Source organism: Felis catus, chromosome E1 (assembly GCF_018350175.1).
Source record: "Felis catus isolate Fca126 chromosome E1, F.catus_Fca126_mat1.0, whole genome shotgun sequence".
In the NCBI taxonomy this organism is placed as follows: domain Eukaryota; kingdom Metazoa; phylum Chordata; class Mammalia; order Carnivora; family Felidae; genus Felis; species Felis catus.
The window spans coordinates 30,599,107-30,621,742 of record NC_058381.1 but is presented as its reverse complement, the minus strand read 5'-3'; the positions used below and the strand labels follow the sequence as shown (position 1 = coordinate 30,621,742).

At 40.2% G+C, this 22,636-nt stretch overlaps 1 protein-coding gene across 3 annotated transcripts in view; it reads left to right on the top strand.

The window, feature by feature from the left end:
- Positions 1-22,636, top strand: part of ANKFN1 (ankyrin repeat and fibronectin type III domain containing 1) — a 603,208-nt gene that overhangs the window by 78,428 nt on the left and 502,144 nt on the right. For all 3 annotated transcript variants that reach the window (XM_045044941.1, XM_045044939.1, XM_045044940.1), the window contains exon 2: positions 3,025-3,082. The gene's annotated coding sequence lies outside the window, so the exon portion shown is untranslated. The remainder of the gene's footprint in view (positions 1-3,024; positions 3,083-22,636) is intronic.

Below are 22,636 nucleotides of genomic sequence, written 5' to 3'. Positions count from 1 at the left end.
AAATAAAGATGGTAATAGGATCTATCTTAGAGGTGTCTGGGTGGGTCAGTGGGTTGGGCACCCAACTCTTGATTTCAGCTCAGGTCATGATCTCGTGGTTGGTGAGATTGAGCCCCTTGTGGGGCTCTGCCCTGACAGTGTGGAGCCTGCTTGGGATTCTCTCTCTCCCTCTCTCTCTCTGTCCCTTCCCTGCTCACGTGGGCATGGATGCATTCTCTCTCTCTCTCTCCCTCCCCCCCCCTCTCTCAAAATAGGATTTATCTTATAGGTTTGTTGAGAGGATTAAGTAGGATAATGTAGGTAATATACTTAGCTAGATGCCTGAAACATAGTTGAAATGCAATAAGCAAAAGTTTAACAGGTAAGAATCCTGGTTGAGAGAATCAGTTGGTAAGAACTATAATTTATCTATTTTTATATCACTCACTTTCTTGTTAGAGTATATATTCTACCACTTGACAAAAAAAGAAATCAAGTCAATTCAGTTCCCATCCAACTTCCATTTCTTCAGTGTGTATCTGCTTTTTAGGGACTTGTGTGGTGTCTTAGGATGGTGTTTGGGGTATCTCATTAGTTAGGTCATTAACTGTCTACACTGGTCTCTGCCAAGAAGGAGATAATTGTGACTGTCCCTTTATCATCTCTGTGTCATCTGCTTCTTTGTCACCCTTGGGGACACAAGACTATTCTGCACCCATTTCCTTAATTATAAAATAAGGTACTATTTTATACCTCAAAGAATTAACTTATAGATAAGCGTTAAAAGTACTTCATGTTTTTACTGGAGGATCTAGAGAACTAAAAAGAGAATAATTCTCAACCTTAGCATAAAAAAAAAAAAGCCAGACAACTTCCTGCCCCTTCTTGACACTGTAGGAACACTGAGGCTGCAGGACAACCAACTGGCCCAAAAATGTAAGGAAAGACCTATGTCAGCAGTGATAGAGGTATGTTAGCACTGGCTTACCTAGGGAAGATGCAACTGGACCCCAAGGAGAGATTGCCAGGCACCTGGAGGGCTACAGAAACTGGAATTCTGCATTTCCTTCAGGGTTCTTCTCCATGAGCTCCATTGGGTGCTCATAGAAAGATTGGAGAGAGTCCTATCGAAGAGTCTCTTAAGGTACCAATTTGGGGGAAGAGAAGAGCAGCCTGTGTTGGAGGATCATAAAACTCTACTGAGACCCTTCTCTCTTCTCTCACTGCAAAGCAAAAGCCTAACTCTGTGGGAGGAAGGATAACACATGTCATTGCCTTTAAGGCATTGATGAAAATCTACTGCAGCTGAGGGAAGAGAATAGGAGGAAAAACTTCTACACTTAAAGGAAAAGCAGTAGTATGGGGTCCAGGCTATAACTGGAGGAGAGTGAGGTCACATCTTTGAGACCCTGGGATGTAATGCCTGCCAAAAAACTGAGGCTTAATCAGAGAAGCAGAGAATAGCCCTCTCCCACCGCAACCAGGCTAACAAGTGCCCAGTAACAAGTAATAATGAAGGACTGCTGGGAGATGGATAGAAGAAGAACCCTAGAGTGGAGTTCTCTGAGGCATGGTACAAAAGAAGACCACAAACTGATGGTAGAGTAGACATTGAGATAAATCCTTTCACAAACTGGCCCACACCCTAAACACAAGATATCACTACAAGAATTTGAAGCCATAAAGCCTGTGGTGTGCTGAGAGTGAACATAGCAACATCAGACTCAGCATTTCTAATTGTAACACTCCAAACTTAATGGCAAACACCAAACCCCAAATCCAAGAGGCTCAGAAACCCAAGCAGAATAAATACCACCCACCACACACACACACACACACACACACACACACACACACATGCCCCCCCCAACACATACTCTTAGTCATTCATATATTCAATCCACTGAACACAGAGAGAAAGAGAAAATCTTGAAAACAGCCAAAGGAAAAACACACATTATATTACACATGAAAAAAGATAAGATTTATAACAGACTACTTGTCATAACCATGACTTCAAATAGAAGTAAAGACTTAGCCAGACAAACAAAAACTGGGGAAATTCATTGCCAGCAGACTTACACCACAAAAAACACTAAGGAAGTTGTTCCGGAGGCAGAAGAAATATGATACAAGACAGAAACTTGGATCAACACAAAGACGTGAAGAGCCTTGAAAATAGAAGAAATGAAGATAAAATGAAATTGATTTCTTTTTATATTTAATTGCTCTCAAAGTTAACTATTTAAAGCCAAAATAGAAGCAATGTATTATGTGTTTATAGCAAATGTAAAAGATATATTATGACATCAGTAGAGCAAGAATGAAAGAAGGGAATACAGAATGGTTTGAAGTGGCATATGATTTGAAGGTAGGCTGGTTAAAGTTGTATACTGAAAACCCTAGAGTAACCATGGAAAGTTTGAGTGAAAGCATATAAATAATGAGAGGAGATACAATTGAATCATTAAAAAATACTCACTAACCCAAGAGAAGCCATAAAAATAGACAACAACAACAAAATAGATGAACTAAATTGAGAAGAGCTAACAAATGGAAGATTTAGTCTTAACCATATTTATATCATATTTGAATGGTCCAAGCACACCAGTTAAAATATGGAGATTGTCAGAATGGATAAGAAACAATGTGCAACTCTATGCTGTCGACAGGTAATCCAGATTAAGTATAAAGACATAAATAGTTTGAAAATAGAGCTAGAAAAGACACACCATACTGACACTAGCAAAAGAGAATAGGAATAACTATAGTAATAAAAAAAACATGCAAAGTAGAATCCAGAGCAAGGAATATTATCAGGAAGAAAAAGAAACATTAGGTATGTATGATACAAGGAAGGTTACATTCATGCCTAACGTTTCTTTTCTCCAAGAAAACACAAAACCCATAATTATGTATGCACCCAACAGGTAGAACTCCAACATGCATTTAAAAAGCAGATGCCAATAGAACTGAAAGGAGAAATAGAGAAATCCATGTTTGGCTGAACTAATTGTAGTGTTATTGCTCTATTGTTTTTGACAGTGCTGGAGGTCAGAGTAAAGAATGAGAGTTGAATAGATGCAGGAGGTCAGAGCCAAAGGTAAGTAGGAAAATGTAAATCCCTTGGGAATCTGTGGAAATCTTGGGAGAGCATTAGAATCTACAGGATTGGAATAAGCATGGGAAAGAAGGATCAGTTCCACCCCATTCCCTTCTGGATGCCAGGAAAGAAGAGGCTTTGGCTCATTGGGCAGATTATGGCTTTGAGATATAGGCCATTACCTCAGAGGCACATTCTATGAACAATGTGCCAGAAAGACACTTGAACTAAGCCTTTGTATGACTCTCAGTGGCTGCACGATGAATCCCCTTAGAATGAAAGAGGAGGGCCCCAGTGAACTGGGGAATGTATCTTTGTCTCTGGTTTTGGCAAGGAATGAAATGTTACACATCCCAGGAAGAATTTCCCATTTGATTTGATTTTTCTGTGCTTTGAGATTCTTCAGAAAAAGTATGAGCACAGCTTTATTTCTCATATTAAAAAGCATGCTTCCCAAACTGAAAAGGCCAGCCCGATGCAAGGCTTCATGTAGGACAGCTCTCTGCCTCTGACAAGGGGTTAGTGATCCCATCTGGGGGTAGTTTCAGCTTTAGGAAGGCTGATTTTAGGGGGTGAAATTGACATTTTCAGGAAGTTAGAAACTCTTGAGGGAAGAGGGCAAAGATCTAATTGCTTTGCTCACAGTTCTGTGACGGTTGGAGCTCTGTGGTTGTTCATGCCCTTGGGACATGTTAATAATTACTGGACTATATTATTGAACAAAATTCAGCTCATGGGGGGCCAGAGTGTTCTTTAGCAGCATTGGTCAATATAACAAACAATATCAGAATATTAACACTGGAAGAGTTTAGAGACTTTCTAAACTCAGTGTTTTCAACCACATTCTGTGGTGCCCAAAGGTTCTGAAAAGGTACTTAGGCATTAGGAGAAGGGAAGCTGGAGCAAGAGGGTTCTAAATTACCCACTAAAATCTATCACCCCTTCAACCAGAGCAGTTCTGATTATTTAATTTATATTTGGATGGAATTCCATATGAGATTTCATTTAGTAGAAATTAGTATTATTCTGGTCTTTTTTTTTTTTTAAAGCCAAGTTTGGCAATTAATGACTTATTTCAAGGGTTGGCCAAGTTTTGTTTTGTTTTGTTTTTTTGTAAAGAGCCAGAAAGTAAATATTTTAAACTTCGGGCCACATATGAGCTCTGTCACATGTTTCTCTTTGCTTTTTTCTTTTTTTTTTATAATTCTTTAAAACTGTAACAAAACAAAACAACATCCCTGGCTTATAGGGTCCAAGCAAACAGGGCCAAGGGCCACTCTAGTCTGACTATCTCAAGTCAAATTTTGACTTTGACTTTGATAAGAAACTTGTCAAGAGACCCACAAAGACATATATGGTCATGACAACCATCAAGCCTATAATAAACTGTATGACTCAGAAACTGGTGGCCTGAGAAAGTATTGAAATTTTCTCCTACGGGCATCAGAGTTGGGATGTTGTCCTTCAAGATGTGCTCTATACACAGAACCCATGGTCATTTTGTGGTGCTGAGCAACCTTTAGATATGAGTCTGGAAACCAAAGGGTAAAAGTAGGAGTGACCCCTTTTAGCATTCCTCCTAGTGACTCACTTGGGTACTTTGTGCTCCCTGACCCCACAATTTTAGACTCTGTTGGCCTAAACATTTGGTTTCCAGGGAATGAATGGTTCTGCAAGGGGATACAGTAATCATTTCACTAATCCTAAACTCACAGCTCCTACTCGGTTGTTTGGGGTTCCTCATGCCAATGCACCAACAAATAATGAGTTGCTATACTGCCAGAGATACCTGACCCTGAATATCATGAGGATATTGGTTGTTGCTGCATGAGGGAGTCAAAGAGAGTATTATCTGGAAATCAAAGGATTCACTGGGACACACTCATTGGTGCTTCCGTGTCCAGAGGATGCTTATGTATTGCAACAGCCATGGCCTGGCAAAGGTATAACCAGGAGTTCAGTTGTTTCAGAGGTGAAGTTCCAGTTACACTACCAGTCATACAATCTAGCAGAAGTTATGGTTCAGGATAAGGAGGATCTAGAATATGTGGTATAAGGAAAACATGATGAATACCAATTGGATATGAGTAGTGCAAAAGCAGAACTTCATGAGATGCTATTGTGCCCAATCCATAACCCTTTGCCTTGGTCACTTTGGTGTACAGCAGCATTTACCTGCATTTCTTTTTCTGAAAGTGTGTGTGTGTGTGTGTGTGTGTGTGTGTGTGTGTGTGTGTGTGTGTTTAATCACCACACCTCGGTTCGCTGTCTGGAGTGTAGCACATAAATGCTAGGGAATTCATACTCCTTGGGAGAAGTCCTCAACCAATTACTGATCAAAGTCAGGGTATAAACATCTCAGCTATCTCATATTGTAGGTGGGAAAACCAGGAGGCAAGCATTTTATGCTGGCTCCCAGGGTTTGTCCAGTTTGATTATCAAGCTTTAGTTGACCTTAGATGTAGATGACTTGATTCTGCAAGCTTTATTTGCTCCTTTCCCAATCCTGTTTCATGTACCTACTTCTCTACTTGGGTTTTCCTTCACCTTTAAAATAAGCTACTTTCATACAAATACTTTTCTCAGGATCTCTTTTTGAGGGAGCAAAAAAATGGGAAAAGAGAAATGGGCTATTAATATTTTCAGGCATAATCATGGGTTAAATTGACAACTATGTTTGGTGCCCATGAATCTGTTACATTAATAGATGAGAATCTCACGGAAGCTAGAGGTAAAAAGTACAGTTCTTCAAATCCATCCCAACCTATTTTTATGCAAATATTAATAATAAAAGGGTGAAAACTCTAAAAAAGTGCTAAACTGAGTTGGGACAATAGGTATACAGGGATTTCCAGGGATTGTCCCTGGAAAATTAGGACTTACGGCCACTCTACAAATATACTAAGTCCCTGACTATCTTTTGCAATTTGGACTGACCTCATCATTTGGATTTCATTTTTGGTTTCACATTCCTGTGAGCTCCAAGTAACAAATTCTTGGAAGTTCTCCTATATTTTGGCTCTTGACTTTTGCCCAATGCTGAAGATATCTCTTAATCTTAGTCTTCTGGGTCCAGGACATCCTGCCATGACTTTCTCTGCCATATAACTCAGTATCCAGCTACCACAAGACTTTTAAATATTTGAAGTAATTATTGTTTATTATTATTTTATGAATAATTTCAATATCCTTTATTTTTTTCTATATATTTTTTTCTATCACTTTGACATCCTTTATACATCTCAATTCCTCAGCACCTCAAAGATTTGGGATATTTCCAATGTTCTAGGGAGCATCCTGGTCTGATTAAGAAGCAACCACTTTTGAATAACATAGCTTTCATTTCAGTGTCCAGCCTGGACCTTTTCCAGACTTGGCTGAGCACCCTTAGCCCTTGGGATATCCCGCTCTCTCAACAACTCTGGGAGGTATAGTGACGCCCAATTCACACATCCCAAGTTTTTAGCAAGAAAGAGCATTTTAATTGAATTTCAGGGCAGTTAGTTTGGGTCTTGGAAATTCATCTTTGCCTGTGGGTGGCCTCTTGAGAGGGATATGTGGTGTGTGTGTGTGTGTGTGTGTGTGTGTGTGTGTGTGTCTGTCTGTCTGTCTGTCTCTCTGTGTTTCTTTTCTTCTTTTGGATGGGTCCAGCTAAGACATGTTTGGTGTACTGAGTAATACAAACAAATACAGCTCTAGCCTCAGCCACGTTCCTGGATCATCAACTCTGCATAATATCCCTTTCTTAATTATGAAGGGGCCAAGGCCTACTTAGCAACAGGATACTCGCCTAGTACTAGAGTCAACTCCTTCATGACGCCTGTTGAATCCCAGAGAAGAAGACTTGTCTGTCTTTTTTATTTGTGACCTCACCTCTATGTCCTTCCAGAATGGCACAGTTAACTAAGAAAGCATTTTAACTGAGAAATTTAAAAATATCCCAGACAGCATAATTTAACGATCAAAATATTCCACCTTCAGGGAAGAGTAATTATAGGCCTCTGTCTCTTCTATCTTTTATGGAAAATCTACATGGCTATCTCTTTTTCTCGCAGTAAAGGAGAACAGTTTTGTGTCCATTGGGAGTTTGGAGCCTTCTGTGGTTGACTTCTGAACGCCCCATGAGGAGAAAGAATTCAACACTTTCCTTTATTGATACAGAGACTGACCTCCCTTGAGGCTCATATGTTCTTCTGGGATAGAAACTTATCCAGATTGTGAGATCAAGAGTGGTTTCCTTAGGAATATGAAGCCTGATCTCATAAGAAAAATTTAAAAAAGATTGTTATAGCCTGGCTGGAACCCGTGTAACCAAATAGCCCAGACCTCCCCTGATGCCAGTGAGATCAGAATTCCAATCCTGCCCTCAGAAAAATACAGTATACCTAGTGAGCCAGCAACCTACCATGAGACCTATCCCTTCCTTCCATCACCCTTGAAGTGCATTCTCCTTCTGCCATCTTCTAGGGAATGTTTGAAAACTGAGAAAACCTTCCCTTATTCCTGTTATTTGATTGAGATATAAATTGAACTTTCCCATGGGGCTCTTTTTATCTTCATTCCTTGGTTTAAATTGATCCTATAATCTCAGCCTCTACAATGGCGATTGCCCCTAACAGAAGCTTGATTCTCTCGCAAGGGTGCTGTTTCCATTTGTAGTTCATCTGGGGTAGTGATGATAATGACAATGGAGCAAGGTGATACATTTTCTCATACCACATTTGGATGTGAATGTGATACATAGCTCCTTTCCCCCTATAACGTGTCTGATGACTTTCATGAACACACCCACTCACCTGCTGTTTCTTGGGAGTGCACTGGTCTAGACCCCTCACTGTGCATTCTGTGAGCATCCTTTTTTGATTCATTTTTGGCCCAGTGGTATATCCCTGTTGATGCAGCCTCCCCTTGGTTCTTGTAGCCATTGCAGATACTTCCGATTCTCTGCCTAGTCCTGCATCCAGATGCCTGTCGATGTGAAGACCTTACATTTTAAAGATCCCATGACTCCCAGCTCTCCCCCTCTTCCTCTTCTCAGTCATTTCCCTGCTTTGTAGCAGAACTATCTACAGAGTTTGGGTTAACTCTGCTATGCGGTTTGGAAGGAGTGCCAGTTTCCTCCTGAAATCTGTTGTTCCTGGTATTATTCCCAGGTGTGGGGCCTCAGGACATTATTTGCTTCTTTCTAGCAGTTGTCCTACCCCTGTAGGCCCTGGTCTCTGATCCTTATCTGGTTTTAAGCTCACTCCTTTGACTTCAGACCATCCTAAACTGATTTACAACACCCACCCACTCCCTTTAACTTGCTTTACTTTATCTGGGTAAAGGTCTTTTGTATTCACTTTGATTCATATTTTGGATCTATTTGGTTTGCAGGACACATTTTTATTAGTTTATTGTTTAACAATAACCTAGAAATCTTTTATGAAAAGGGGCAAGAAGAAAGGAATAGGCACATTCATTTAAGTACCATTTGTGGGCAGTTATATTGGGTTCTCTATGTTGTTTACCTCATTTACTCCTCATAACCCCCTGTGAAATGTGAAGTGTGCGTTGTCATCACTGTTTTAGAGATGAAGAAACTGAGGTCAAAGAGATTAGGTTAAGTAGCCTGTCCAAGGTCACAGAGACAGTAAGAGGGAGAGATAAGAGTAAAACTGTAGTCTGAATCTAAGGGCATTCCTCCACCCCCTTACTCCATCATGCCATCTTTGCTGTCCTTGGCCTTTTCACCAACTCTTCTAAGTTCCTCACTGGGGCTATGTGCCATATAACCTTGATGCAGCATACCTTTTTTTCTATACCTAACTTCTTCAAGCTGGTTCTAAATGACAGCTAACTAGGGACTCTTGTGTCTTCCTGTTTCAGTTTCTGTTCCTAATGGACAACCCATCTAGTGTTTGTTTACTACCTATGGAGCATATCCATGTTTCATTTCATTTGTGGCATACATTTCTGTTTTTTCTTGAAATCAATGAATTAATAATCTACCTTTTCTGCCTCGAATTACTGGATTTATCTCTTCCCCAAATAAAGAAGTGCTTCCATTGAAAAATTACACCCTCTGACTTGTTCTTCTCAGCCCTAATACTATTTCTCAAGGCCAACACTTTTTATCTCTTCTGTTTTTTGTTTTTAGCTCTCATGATGGTTACTTCTCTACCTTTAAATTATATGCTTATAATATTGACTTTTGAGTTATTAAATTTAGACTTCATCTTTTAAACTCTTGCTATGGTAAATGAGGACTCCACTTACTTATATTATCTCTAATGCCATCCCAATTTCTAAAATAGTTAACCACTCTTTTAAGTTCTTCTAATAGTTAATTTTTAAGTTTTAATAATATGTTAACTTTTCTGTTCTGTCAAATATAGATATTTTCTCTAAACTCTTCATTCTGTAAGATTAGAATGTTAATACCCCTTTCCTTCCATTCTCCTCTACATTCTATTATAGTCTACTTCCACATCGTAGGTTCTGTCTCCTCTAAATTTACATTTGTCTAGAGAGAGAAAAAAAAGCCAAAGCCTTCTATATAATGAGTATAATGAGTAATACTCATATACTCATATGAGCCTTCTATACTTTGTCCACAGATTGATTCTAAAATTGATCTTTAGTGTTCTCATTGTTTTGACTTTCTAAATATGCACTGAAGGTGAATGTGCTATGTAATGTGCTATGATCACTTTGGCTTCCCTAACCATGTTCCCTTATCTTGTTTCTAATTCTCACCATCCCCTTGCATTATGGGGCTTTATTGTGTCCCTAAAGTAATTTGACCTCTATCTCAAGGATTGCATCAAATCTTCAAGTCTCCCTGTCCTTGTTCCATCCTTCCTGGACTCCTGCTCAACCCAGAAATGATTGTTCACTAAGCATGATGAGCAGCTGTCATCTTGTGACTTTTTTTTCATTACTCTTCTGTGTCAGATTACTAGTCTATGGATCTCATTTCTTCTTCTCTCTTCATTTAAACCTTTAAGGAACTTCCTATGGAAAGAAAAAAATGCATTGGCAGTAATGTCCTGAGACTTGCTTTTATTTCATCTTTACACTTGATTGGTAGTTTGGCTGGACTTGGAAATCCCTTAACACATTGAACCACGTCACGTCCCATAATAATCTGGCCTGCAATGTTGCAGAGGAAAAGTCTGAGTCAGCATGGCTCTTCCTCCTTCATAGATGACCTGTTGGATTTTTCTTTGGGAGCTTTTTTTTTTCTTTTCTTTTTCTAGACATTTGGAACCATCTGTTTTTTTTTTTTTCTTAATACAAGGTGTTTTGATATTTCATAATGATGACAAGGTGTTTTCTTTTTTAATTTTCTAAGCTAGATAACCAGAGGACCCTTTTAATTTGAAGATTCATATCCTTTAACTTTTGAACATTTATCTCTTCAATCTACTTGATAATTTCCTTCTGTTGCTCCTGTTCTCTCCCTAGAAATCTTATTAGTCAAGTGGCAGAACTCTCCTTTTGTTCTACATTCTGTAAAATTTCCTTATTTTTTTTATACTCTGCTCTTTCTCTTTATTATTTCTTCTAATAATATATTTAATTTTCAAAAACTTATTCTCTGTTGTATCTTTTTTCTCTACATACTGCCTTAATTTAATAGATGAAATTAGTTTTGTATGTCTTTGAGAATTTAGACCTAATTTTCTTTATCTCTTCAGTTTCTGAATTAAGTTTTCTTCAGGACCATCTTTGGTATTGACTTCCTTGGTATTTTTCTTTCATGTTGGAAGCTTTTCACAATTGTCAAGTGATCATGGACTTTTCATTCATGTTTAAGAATTAAGTGAAAGAAAAGCTAATTTAGGATTTTGGAGTGGAGCTTGTTTACCAACAGGCTTTATTTTAAGCTTAGCAGGCAGGGATCCTACTGTTATATGGAGGGATCCATACATGCCAGAATAAAAGGACCACCCCCTCACTGGTTGGCCAATATTTTATATTTTATCCAAAATCTTTTAGGTAGAAATAAACTTTATTCTTCCACCATCTCTCACATGGCAGATAAAATCTATTTTCTTAGTGGACATAGTAGAGAAGAGATTGGGGGAATTAACTTCTGTGTTCAGATATTCATAACTCTCTTTATGGCCATGACGTCACTACCATTATAGCAGGTATTTCTGAGTCGAGAGTCCATGTGGAATTCTGCCAATGCTCAGCTTTCTCTTCTAATCTGCTACACCAACAGTATTCCTCTATCTACTTTGGGTCTACAGATATGTATTGAAACATCTTATTACTGATGACTTTACCCCAACTCTGTTTGTTTTTATGAAAGCAAATGATCTTTTTTCCTAATTTTTGTTTTAAAGTGGCCATAGAAAGGTAAATGAGTACATGTTCAATCCTCTGTTTTGAACCAGAAGCTTTGATTTTCATTTTTATGAGATCCCCTTGGCTGTTGTAGGGTAAATGGACTGGATGAGGGCCAGAAGGAATGCACAGACACCAGGTAGGTGACTATTGCGTAGTTCATGAGAAGAATGGCACTGTGTTAGAATAAGATGGAGAAAAATATACAGTTTTGATATAATTCTAAGGTTAGGACCTTCATGACATACTGGTTAGACATGGGAACATGAGGGCAAGAGAGGAGTTAAGGATATCTGCAAGTTTCTAGAGTGAGCACCTAAGTGGTGGCATTTAATGTCTGAGAAAGAAAGGGAGAGGATCAGTTTTGGAGGGAAATAAGTGTTTCATCTTGGCAAAATTGAGGTGGATATGCCAATTAGGCATCCAAGTGGAGAGGTCAGGTAGAAAGTTAGATGCACCTGTTTGGAAGAGATTTTTTTCCTCAGTAGATACAGGGTATTTACATTTCACCCCAGTAACTCATTTGGGTAACCTCTAGGGATAGTCTTCCAGAACATTTCCACTAAATCAAAACATTCATTCATACAGCAAGAATAACACACTTTCCATGAATGTTAATTCAGTCATTTGAAATGAAGACTCTACAAGGGAAAGAATATGTAATTGCTGAAGTCTATTAAAAAACTTACTTCTTCTGCCACTCAGAAAATTACAAGCATGTGCCTTTGGATTTGTATTGGTTTTCTGTTTTTAATCTAAATTACCTGAAATACAGTAATCCTTCTTAAAATTCTCAACTCACCAAGATAATGGTGTAGTAGAAGGTCTCCCAACTCTGCTACCTACTAGGTATGACCTATGCTTGCATCTTCTGATCATTAAAATGAGACAAATCTTAGCTAACTCATGAAGTTGTTATGGGAACATGATAATTTATAAAGTATTTAACACAATACTGGCCACATAATATATACTCAATAAATGATAGTCATTTACATTTTAAAGGAGTTGTTAAAAATAAACAATTAGCCTTGGAAAGGCACAGTTTAAGATGTTGTCAGCCTTGGCATCGAGGTGGTAACAACTTCATTTGTGGATGCAAATGAATCAACAAACTACAACACTAACAGTAATTATTAATTACTCACCATGGGTCTATCAACAAATACTTGAGAACTTAACCTAATGATTCAACATTAAAAAATGATTTGTCAGCACTAAGGCAAACAGGCTTCCCAGAAAACTAGTAGGGTGGGGGCAGAGCTGCTGTTTAGGATGCTTGGGCTCTGATTCTGCTTCCTGTGCTGCTACTGAGAGAGAAATTGATTCTATGTGCTTTAAATTTATCTGTATGCAACAGATAGTAATGTTCCATTGCCTGAGATGTTCTTTAAGTTGCATGTGCACATGCACACACACACACACACACACACACACACATACACACAAATTTTTAGTCTTTGAACAAAAGGTTTCATTTTGCCAGATATCAGTCAACACAAAATCGTAAGAATTTTAAAACTGAATTTCTAACTGTTTGATTATGCCCTAACCTAGACAAGTATATTTTTCCAATTCCTAATAGCAGTTAGTTCAAGAAATCTGTCTTTTACCATGTTATTTCTTTTTTTTTTTAATTTTTAAAAAGTTTACTTACTTTTTGAGAGAGAGAGAGAGAGAGGCATTGTCAGCACAGAGCCCGGTATGGGGCTAGAACTCAAAACCAAGAGTTAGACACTTACCTAACTGAGCCACACAGGCGCCCCATACCATGTTTCTGCACGAGTAACATGAAGATGTCTCAGATGCCAGAGTAGGTACAAAGTGTTTTATGGTGTATAATAAATAAACAATAATTCAGGGAAAGGAGTATGGGATTTTGAATAAAACAGCTGAATTCAAATTCTGGCTCATTATTGCTGACTCATTAAATTGACTCTCTCTCACTCAATGATAATATTTTTCTTCCCTTAAAAGCAAGAAGAGTAGGTGTTTTTCAAGGTATTGATTAAATTTTTTTCTCATTTGCCAAAATGGTATCTGACAGATAATACCCAACAGTTTTACTTACCAAGGGTCTTAGAAAATCTTGAGAAAGCAGTACTAACATGCCCATGACAAGAAAATGCATCCTGAAAAGAAGAGATGACAGGATGATTTTTCATTGCATGTGGATTCTGGCTGTGTTCATGGGCTTCAGGGAATCATCTGTCCCCAAGAAGCTTTCTCATTTCTCATTGACTCAATTATTTTAATACTTTTACCCAAGTTGGGAAAAAAGAGTGACACCTTCTATGGTGTCAGGATTCACTTATTTCTCTTAGATAGTTTTCAAGCATTGGATCTTCCAACTCACTTTCTCTATTAACTTTATTTCCTGGGGTTTCTCATCTACTCTGCATCTCTATGATGCTCGTGAGAACTCTTTGTGCCTCGGTAACTTGCAATGGCTGGTGGGTAGGTTTTGCAGGTATCCATGTGTGTTGTCCCCAGTGTGGTACAGAGACAACATAAGAAAGAGGCCAGGGGCACCTGGGTGGCTCAGTCGGTTAAGTGTCCAACTTCAGCTCAGGTCATGATCTCGTGGTTTGTGAGTTTGAGCCCCACATTGGGCTCTGGGCCGACAGCTCAGTGCCTGGAGCCTGCTTTGGATTCTGCTCCCTCTCTCTCTGCCCCTCCCTTGCTTGCACTCTGTCTCCCTCTTTCTCAGAAAATAAATAAACATTAAAATTTTTAAAAATTAAAAAAAAAATAAAAAGAAAGAGGCCAGGCAGTACATTGAGAGCATTGAAATAGTAGAGGAAGGTAACCAGTGAGAAATTCTTAGTAACTGGGTGATGAAGAACTTTCAGGAAAAACCATGCCTGATATTCACATATAATCATTAACAATGGTGCAAGATGCACTACTATTTCCCTGAACCTTCAGCAAAGCCTACTAGGTCCCATGTTGCTGTGCGGTAATGGAATATAGAGTAAAGGAAATGAAGTGGTAACCTGCTCTACACGGACTACTGTCATCTCTGCATGTTTCCTGTTGTACCCACAAAATTATGAGCATCATATAAAGAAGGAGTAGTTCTTGAAGTTCCAGGTGATGAGCTGAGAACAGGGCAGCTGAGACCCAGGTGGAGAGTGGTATGGAGAAGCAGACACCATGTGGAACACTCCCCTTTTCCAAGTGACCTGGACAGTGTGAGTGGCTGAATCTGGGTTATGCCAACAATACCCAGTAACTAACCAACAGATAGTATTTATCTTCTCGCTTATTCTATTAAAGATGGGGATCACAAGAGTACTTTCCTTATAGGGTTGTTGTGAACATGAATTGAGATAAAGAATGTGAAAGCCTGTTATAAGCCATAAAATTAGAAACCATTAGTAGTCCTAGCATTACACATTCTTGTGGCTGTATTTTTACTCTGTTGCAGTATAGGTTCCCCTAAATCACAGAGGATCTTCTATTTTCATTTGTTCCTAATGCTCTTCTCCAAGCACCCACCTATGAAGCCCCCAACACATGCTAGAGGCATTCTTTACAATTCTCTTGCATTCATTCCTCCTTTGGTTCCCATAGACTATGGATTTGGCTTGCTTAAGCTGCCACTCTGTGGCATCTTGCTCTCCTGTTTTATTTTAGAGCATTTGGCTGATTCTTATTGTGGTTGAGTTAAACATTCTGATTTGGACTCTTAAGATGTTTGTAATGTTAGTGTTTGGGGCTTGAGAAGGGCCCATGAAGATCTGAGAGATATTTTGGAGCTCGGATAGTGAGTGAGTTATCCATCGGGCACTTTTCCACTGTTAATGGAAGGTGTCACATATCACAAGATACTAGAGCCCCAATGAAGATCAGATCACCGGATGAAACCCCTGATTGGATGGACATACATTTATAGACTGGCTTTTTCTGTGTGTGCTATGGATAATATTCCACTGCCTATTTTGGGAGGTGGGTTGTCAAAGACGGGAATGGGGCTGTGTGGGAAAAGGATTATGAAAGATGTGGCTTTGTGTGGATCTGAACTTACCTAAACCCTTGTGAGAACTGACTCATGCAAAATCATTTATAGACCCTGCACTGTGCTGTGTGATGCAGGTTGGCATCGTGAGAACAGCAAAGAGTTCTGTGATTCTGCAGGTTTCATGTTGCCCTTGGACTCCAGTGGTCATAGCCACTGAGTGGGAGGATCCTACCCTGGCCAACATTAATCATCCCATTTCCTGTGATCACGTATAAGTTACAGGAGGTGAAAAGGAAGCCGTGGGCTGATGCTGTCTCTCTAACGGCAATGATACACATCACTGTCAGGCTGAAAATTGTATGTTAGTGCTGCATATTAAGAGCTCCTCAATATGAGGGGAAAGACAAGCCAGGCCTGAGATAGCTGGCTGCAGGGAACATCTCCAAATGAGAAGGTGCTATTTATGCACAGAATAGATCTACTGTGATAGAGAAGGCAGGGTGGGCATTGGGAGGTGTTCTCATGCATTATAGGATGTGTAGCAGCATCCCTGGTCTCTATTTACTAGCATCCTCTCCCCAGATGTGACAAAAAGTGTCTCTGGGCACTCTCGGTGTTTCCTGGGGCAGGGGATGCTGAGAATCACCCCTAGTTGAGACCCTCTATTTGAGGCTGTGGTCTTTGTTAATATAATAAAGCTGGTACACCAACACCGTATCCACATTCCACTTCATGAGACAGAGGAAGGAGATAAAGAAGGAAGCAAGAAATTTTCTTTTAAGAGGGTGATCTAGAAGTTGCACATGCCAGTTACGTTCATATTCCTTGTGGTGGAACTTGGTCATATGGCAACAGTAAGTTGCAGAGGGAGGCTGAGAAATTCGAAGGCATGCTAAAAATCAGGAGGGTTCTAGGAGAATATAAATAATGAAGGGGAAAAATTAGTAGTCTCATTACCCTTATAGAATTATTATAGAATTAAATATGGTAATATACCTAAAGTGCCTAGCATAGTGCTTTACATAGTAAATGCTCAATGAATATTTGTCCTCCTCTGCCCCTAGCACCTCCATCCCCAAGCACCTGGACTGTGTCTCATTCACCCTGAGATTTGGTCTTAAATCTTTCTGATAAGTAAATGTAATAATGATGACTCTCCTTTATAAGCCCTGCATCTGGCCAACATGGGGACCGTAGACCACTCCCAATATATGTTTTCTTTCAGACTTTCACTGATTTCATTCTTTTTCCCGAAATGACCTTGTCAACCACACTATCTCCCATAAGCACATGCACATGTATGGACTTTAAGTGATACTTTCTGGAGGTCCAGTTTCAAAACGAACAGCATCTTGGTATTGAACTGATTTTAATCCTGGCTCCAGAACTTACCACATTTTTAACTTTGGTTAGTTGCTTATGTGGTTACTTCTGGGCCTCAGTTTTCTCATCTGTAAAATGGTTCCTGGAATATCTACCTCGTAGAGTTGTCCTGAATTAATCACAAAGGAGAATGTTTTAAGCCCCTGTTATTTTGTCTGGTCCTTTATTATTTAAAAAAAACTTTGCATACTACTCTATAGGTTCTGTAATAGTATCTCAATTTTACAGAAAAGTATCTGTGACTAGGAAAGGTTCTTTGTTTGCCCAAACTTATATGTGTACACAATATTAGGAGGGAAGAGAGATAGGATTTGAACTTAGGTCTCTCTGACAACAAAATCAGAGCTCTTTACAATAACAAAGTTTTTCTTCTACTTCTTTCTTTTTTTTTAAATTTTTTTTCAACGTTTATTTATTTTTGGGACAGAGAGAGAGACAGAGCATGAACGGGGGAGGGCCAGAGAGAGAGGGAGACACAGAATCGGAAACAGGCTCCAGGTTCTGAGCCATCAGCCCAGAGCCCGACGCGGGGCTCGAACTCACGAACCGTGAGATCGTGACCTGGCTGAAGTCGGACGCTTAACCGACTGCGCCACCCAGGCGCCCCTTCTACTTCTTTCTTGAGTACAGATTACTCAATAGATTTTAAACTTCTTCTATCCTTTAAAGAAGTCCTATGTGTAGACTTACAGAATATGGGACGATAGCTTCCCCAAGAGGGAGACTATAGCCCAGAATGGACTGTCCTTTCCACCCTGGAGAGAGTGATGATGTAGAGAATGACATCTGGGGTTTTGTGGCCACTAATCATCTCCCCTGTGCCTGGCTGTCTTACCAACAGCACGGCCAGGGGATCCTTGTGTGCTGAGCTTATCACTGGGATCCTGGCACTCTCAAAGGGGCTGGTCCCCGCTTGTCTTCCTTTGCCTGAAGCTAGTTGCGCAAGCTGCTGACCTAAATGGAAAGCACTGCATTTCACGAGAATGAAATAAGTACATTGGACAAGAGCTCCACATTTCCTGCCACCAGCTTGACTTCATTTTCGGGAATGGCCCTGCTAACCTATGATTTCAAAGGATTCCAAGGAATCTTGGAGTCTAGCTATCAGTTTTACTGGTAGTTTTTTTTTTCTGGGTGTCTCAATGTGGCTTTTTTTTCTTTTCTGTGTATGTATGTGTCTGTGCATGTGTTTGCATGCACATGCATTCATGGAGGCAATATTGGGGAACTCTCTGTTCCATACACACAGTGGTGTCTTGTCAGAACAGCTGTGGTTTAATGAAAAGAATACTTGGGAGTCAAAAAAACCTGGATTCAAATCCTAGGTTTCTTACCTGCCATGTGACCTGGAGAAAATTTCTGGTTCTTTGCTTTCCCAAATGGAAAATGAAACTAACGAACCCTACTTCACAGAGCTGCTGAGGATTTAACCATACTGCAGATGGATGGCAGTGAACTGTAATGGAAAGAGATCTGAGTTCAAATCCAGAATGTGTCTCTGAGAAGCCATGTGAATTAGGACAATTTACTAAACTCTGTTCCTCGGCTTTTGCATCTTTAAAATGGGAGTCATAATGATACCTGTACTCAGAATTGTGTGGGTCAAATGAGATGTCTGTGAATCCTCTAATGAGGTCCTGGACACACAGCAGAAACACAACAGGTACTAGATGCGTTCCTTCTCGCCTTTCTCCAATCATCATGTGAAAATTAATGTGTATTTCCAAGTGGTGTTTAAATAAAATACGACGCTGTAACAGGGGTTGTAGTCACATTAAGTGATATGACTCAATTTAGGGGGTTTAGTGAAAAATGGGGAAATGCTTTGGGACAAAGCAGGCTGGACTGTGTCTCAGTGAGGCTTCTTAAAGGATGCTGGTTACTGCAGCTGGGTCTCTGGGGTTTCTTCACAAGTTAATAGGCAGGTTAATGGGAGCCTTTGATTATGACCCAGTGGAGAACCCACTTGTCTTCCTCTTGTGACACAAAAGGCATCTTGCCTGCTTTTATTCCTCTTTAGCATTTACTTCTGCAGCCTAATTGGGTTATAACAGGATTGTCCTTCCCAAGGGCCATCTTCCGAATTACCAGCCCCAGATGAGAGTCTTTGCTTTTGTAAAGATTCATTTTAATCACAGACCCTCTTTGTAACCTTTTCTAGCTGACTCCTTAGCTCCATAAGGAGCAATCAGATTGGATACTGGGTAAGGTCAAGCATCGTGCCCAGGAATGTGAGTATTGTCAAAAAAGAGTCAACAGGCCCAAAATGGAGTCACTTGTGCTAAGCCCCATGTCAGTAGGGGCCTTAATATCTACCAAGACTTAATATGCACCAAGACTTAATATCTACCCTAATTATAGGTTCAACCTCTTCTGGGAATGTAACCTTTAACCAGTCAACCTGGAATTACTTGGTTAACACTAGCGAGATAATTTGCCTGATAGACCCCCTCTGTTCCCTTTAAGAGGGCAATCTTGCCTAAAACAGTGCATTCTGTTAATAATTTCCTTTTCCCCTCTTCTGACCTTTAAAAACCTTTCCTTTTCTATAGCTCTAGAGTTCCTTTTTATTTGCTAGATGGGATGCTGCCTGATTCATGAATCATTGAATGAAGCCAATTTAATCTTTAAATTTACATAGTTGAATTTTTAACAGTATGCTGGGATGAGTACACACCCAACTTGAGAGCCAACTTTGGGGTAAGATCTTACCTTCACGAAAGACTAATAGGGTAGAGTTCTCATTAAAGCTCCTTCTCTCTCAAGCTCTGGAAAAGGCTTTGAAAAGAGCTCAGACTTTGTCTTCTGGCCCCACCGTGACTACCTGTTCATCACTTCCCACTGTCTTCACCAGCCATACCCTTACTTTCTGTCCACAAGGACAGAGCTCTCATTCTGTGCTTTGGCTTCCAAAGCCACCCACTGCAGCACCCTACCCATGCCATTCTTCCTACATATTTGTCCTAGTCCTCAAGAGCCCACAGTGATAGATTATATGTTGGACTAGTTTATTATTTATTTTAAAAAATTTTTTATTTAAAAAAATTTTTTTTAATGTTTTTATTTATTTTTGAGACAGAGAGAGACAGAGCATGAGCAGGGGAGGGGCAGAGAGAGAGGGAGACACAGAATCCAAAGCAGGCTCCAGACTCCAAGCTGTCAGCACAGAGCCCGACACGGGGCTTGAACTCACAGACCGCGAGATCATGACCTGAGCCAAAGTTGGACACTCAACTGACTGAGCCACCCAGGCGCCCCTATTATTTATTATTAAAAATGATAATTTAGTTATTTCAATTTGATTCCAATCGACTTTATATTCATAAAGCAACAGTGGTTCAGATGCTATGTCAGGTACTATGTAGACAGACTACTCTATGCTAGGAAGTTTACACTCATTACCTCATTTAATATTTAAAAAGTGGACACAACTATTCTTACTCTCTAGGAGGAAACTCAGACTCAGAAAAGTTTGCTGACTTGTTCAGTGTTACCAAGGCTTCTCAAGGGCATCATTCCCTTTGTAGTCCATGCAAATAGTACCACCTAGATTTGTGTTCCAGGACACAGAATACAAAGAGAATGGTGCCCCGGAGCTGTGAAGACCTGTGGGTCTGGTGGTCATCCAGACGACAGTGACAGAGTCAGGAGCTGAACCTAGTTCTCCTCATCCTGAGTTTAGTGATGCTTCCAATCCATGTAAATAGATTGACCTGTAGCTATCTTATTTTGCTTCTGATGAATTAAGGAACGCAAGGGGTGATTTCAGGTTTGACACATCATAAAATGATTTGAGCATTTGGGTGAGGGTAGCAAAGGCAAACGATGCTTACAATTCTCATTTGATTGATAAACTCTCAGCCCATGTACAGTACCGGAGCTAGCACACTCAGGTGAGTCCTCACGGTTCAGGAAGGCAATGGGAAGTCACCTGGCAGTGGGGGAAAGAGCAGAGCTAGGCAGAGCTAGGTTCAAATCCTTGACTTGGATTTGCCACTTTGTAGTGGCAAATGGGCAAATAACAAGTTTGTCTGCACCTCAGTTTCCTCTTTTTCAGTAAATGGCCCTTTTGCTTGGGCCGGGCTACCATAAATTCATCAGATAGGATTTGCCCAAGTGCTTGCAACACCATAATTTAGTACTTTCAAAAGTGAATACAATTTTGGTGCTAACAGGACTGTTTTAAGTTAAATAGATTTTTAAATCTCCTTTATTCTGAATACATTTTCATAGCTGCTGTCTTCACTTGTAGACCATTGTTTAGTCAACTGGTAAACACTGCATTCTAATCAGCTTTACTGATTTCAAAAAATCAGTGTTCTTTCTATTATACTTCTATTCTCCTCAGTTGTTTTTAAACCCCCCTCCTTTTTTTTAAAGCTTAGGACAATGTATATTTCATACATGCTTCAGTGACTTTAAGTATTCCATCAAGTTATCCCCTGAGTCTGGCCATATCCCTTCTTCCACTTCGATGGTGGTAGATGGGGTGTTTGCAAACATGACAGTTTCTACATGAGGGCCAGTGTCCACACACATACTATCCTCTCCCTTTTGGCTGTTGAAAGATTCTCCATGCTGTTCTTGTGAGTTTTTATGGTTGAAGAATCAATCAAAGGTTTAGGGGATGTGCAGACAGCCACACAAGCTGATTTCCTGGACCTCTTAGCCCTCAGGCCCAGAAAGGAAACACAGACCCTAAGGGACTCTCATTTGTAATTGAATGACAAGTATATTGTGGTGGGAAGAGCTGTCTCTTCCTTACTAGGGCCATTTGCTAGCCTTTGTGTTCATTTTTATGTGAGTTTAATTCCCATTGATGTGGGTGATGACTGTTGGTCAAATACCACTCCTGCATCAGAGGCCAGCCTTCTCCCCCCAGGTCCCAGTGGTAAACACAGAGGAATTGAAAGACAGAATGATTTCACCTCTGAAGTCCTATTTGGTGCACATTTTGAGCCCAGGGACCAACCACGCAGGAGGCCTGGGGTGTTTTCACTCGGGCACAACCATGAAAGTGTTGTGTATATTTTTCCCCTTTGGTGGAAAAATGATGGCTTTGCTTTCTTGAAGCATTCCTGCTGGCTTATTCATGGAACCCAAAGAGGGCGACATCCAAGGAGGGCAGCATGCAGCCTTCTGTTTCCTAGCCAGAGTCAGGGTTTGGCAAAGAGCGGGAGCTGTAGGGAGGCAGGACTGCCCAGTGCAGTAGGTGAGAGAAGAGTTGGCCAAAAGGTAGGAAAGACTTGAAACCAAAATCCACACTCTGATGTGCGGGGCCTCCCAGTGAGAAAAAACACTCACCAAACACCCACATACTTATTTGGGTTGGAATAGGGTATGCCGTACCCAGGAGGCTGTTGAAACAGAGACCTGACCCCCTTCAATGGGCTGGAAGAGCCATAGAAAGCTGGGGCAGGGGCCGGGATGGTGGGTGAAATGGAGGATGCCCATGGCAAGGCTGTGGATACTTGGCCCAAAGAACCCATTTTGCAGGTTTACTTGGGATGAAACTGTAAGTTGTGCCTTGTGTGGGTGGTAGGTGGAGAGTCTTATGAGAAAGAGGGATATGTCTTTTCTCTAGAGACAGACAGAGGTAGGTTTGAATCGAGACTTCACCGCTTATGAGCATTGGAACCTTGGAGAAAATTCACTTAATTTATCTGAACCTCAGTTTCCTAACCAGTAAAATGGGAATAAAATTATAGTTTTTAAATGAGGATTAAATTTGGTATTACATATGAAAAGTTGGCCTGACTGTGCCTGGCCCTCATCAGTTTGCAGTAAATAGTCTTTTCGTATGTTGGATGACTGGTTGTATGTAGGGAGTGCAGCCTCATATAATGGTTGTAGAGCATCTCAGCCTCGGT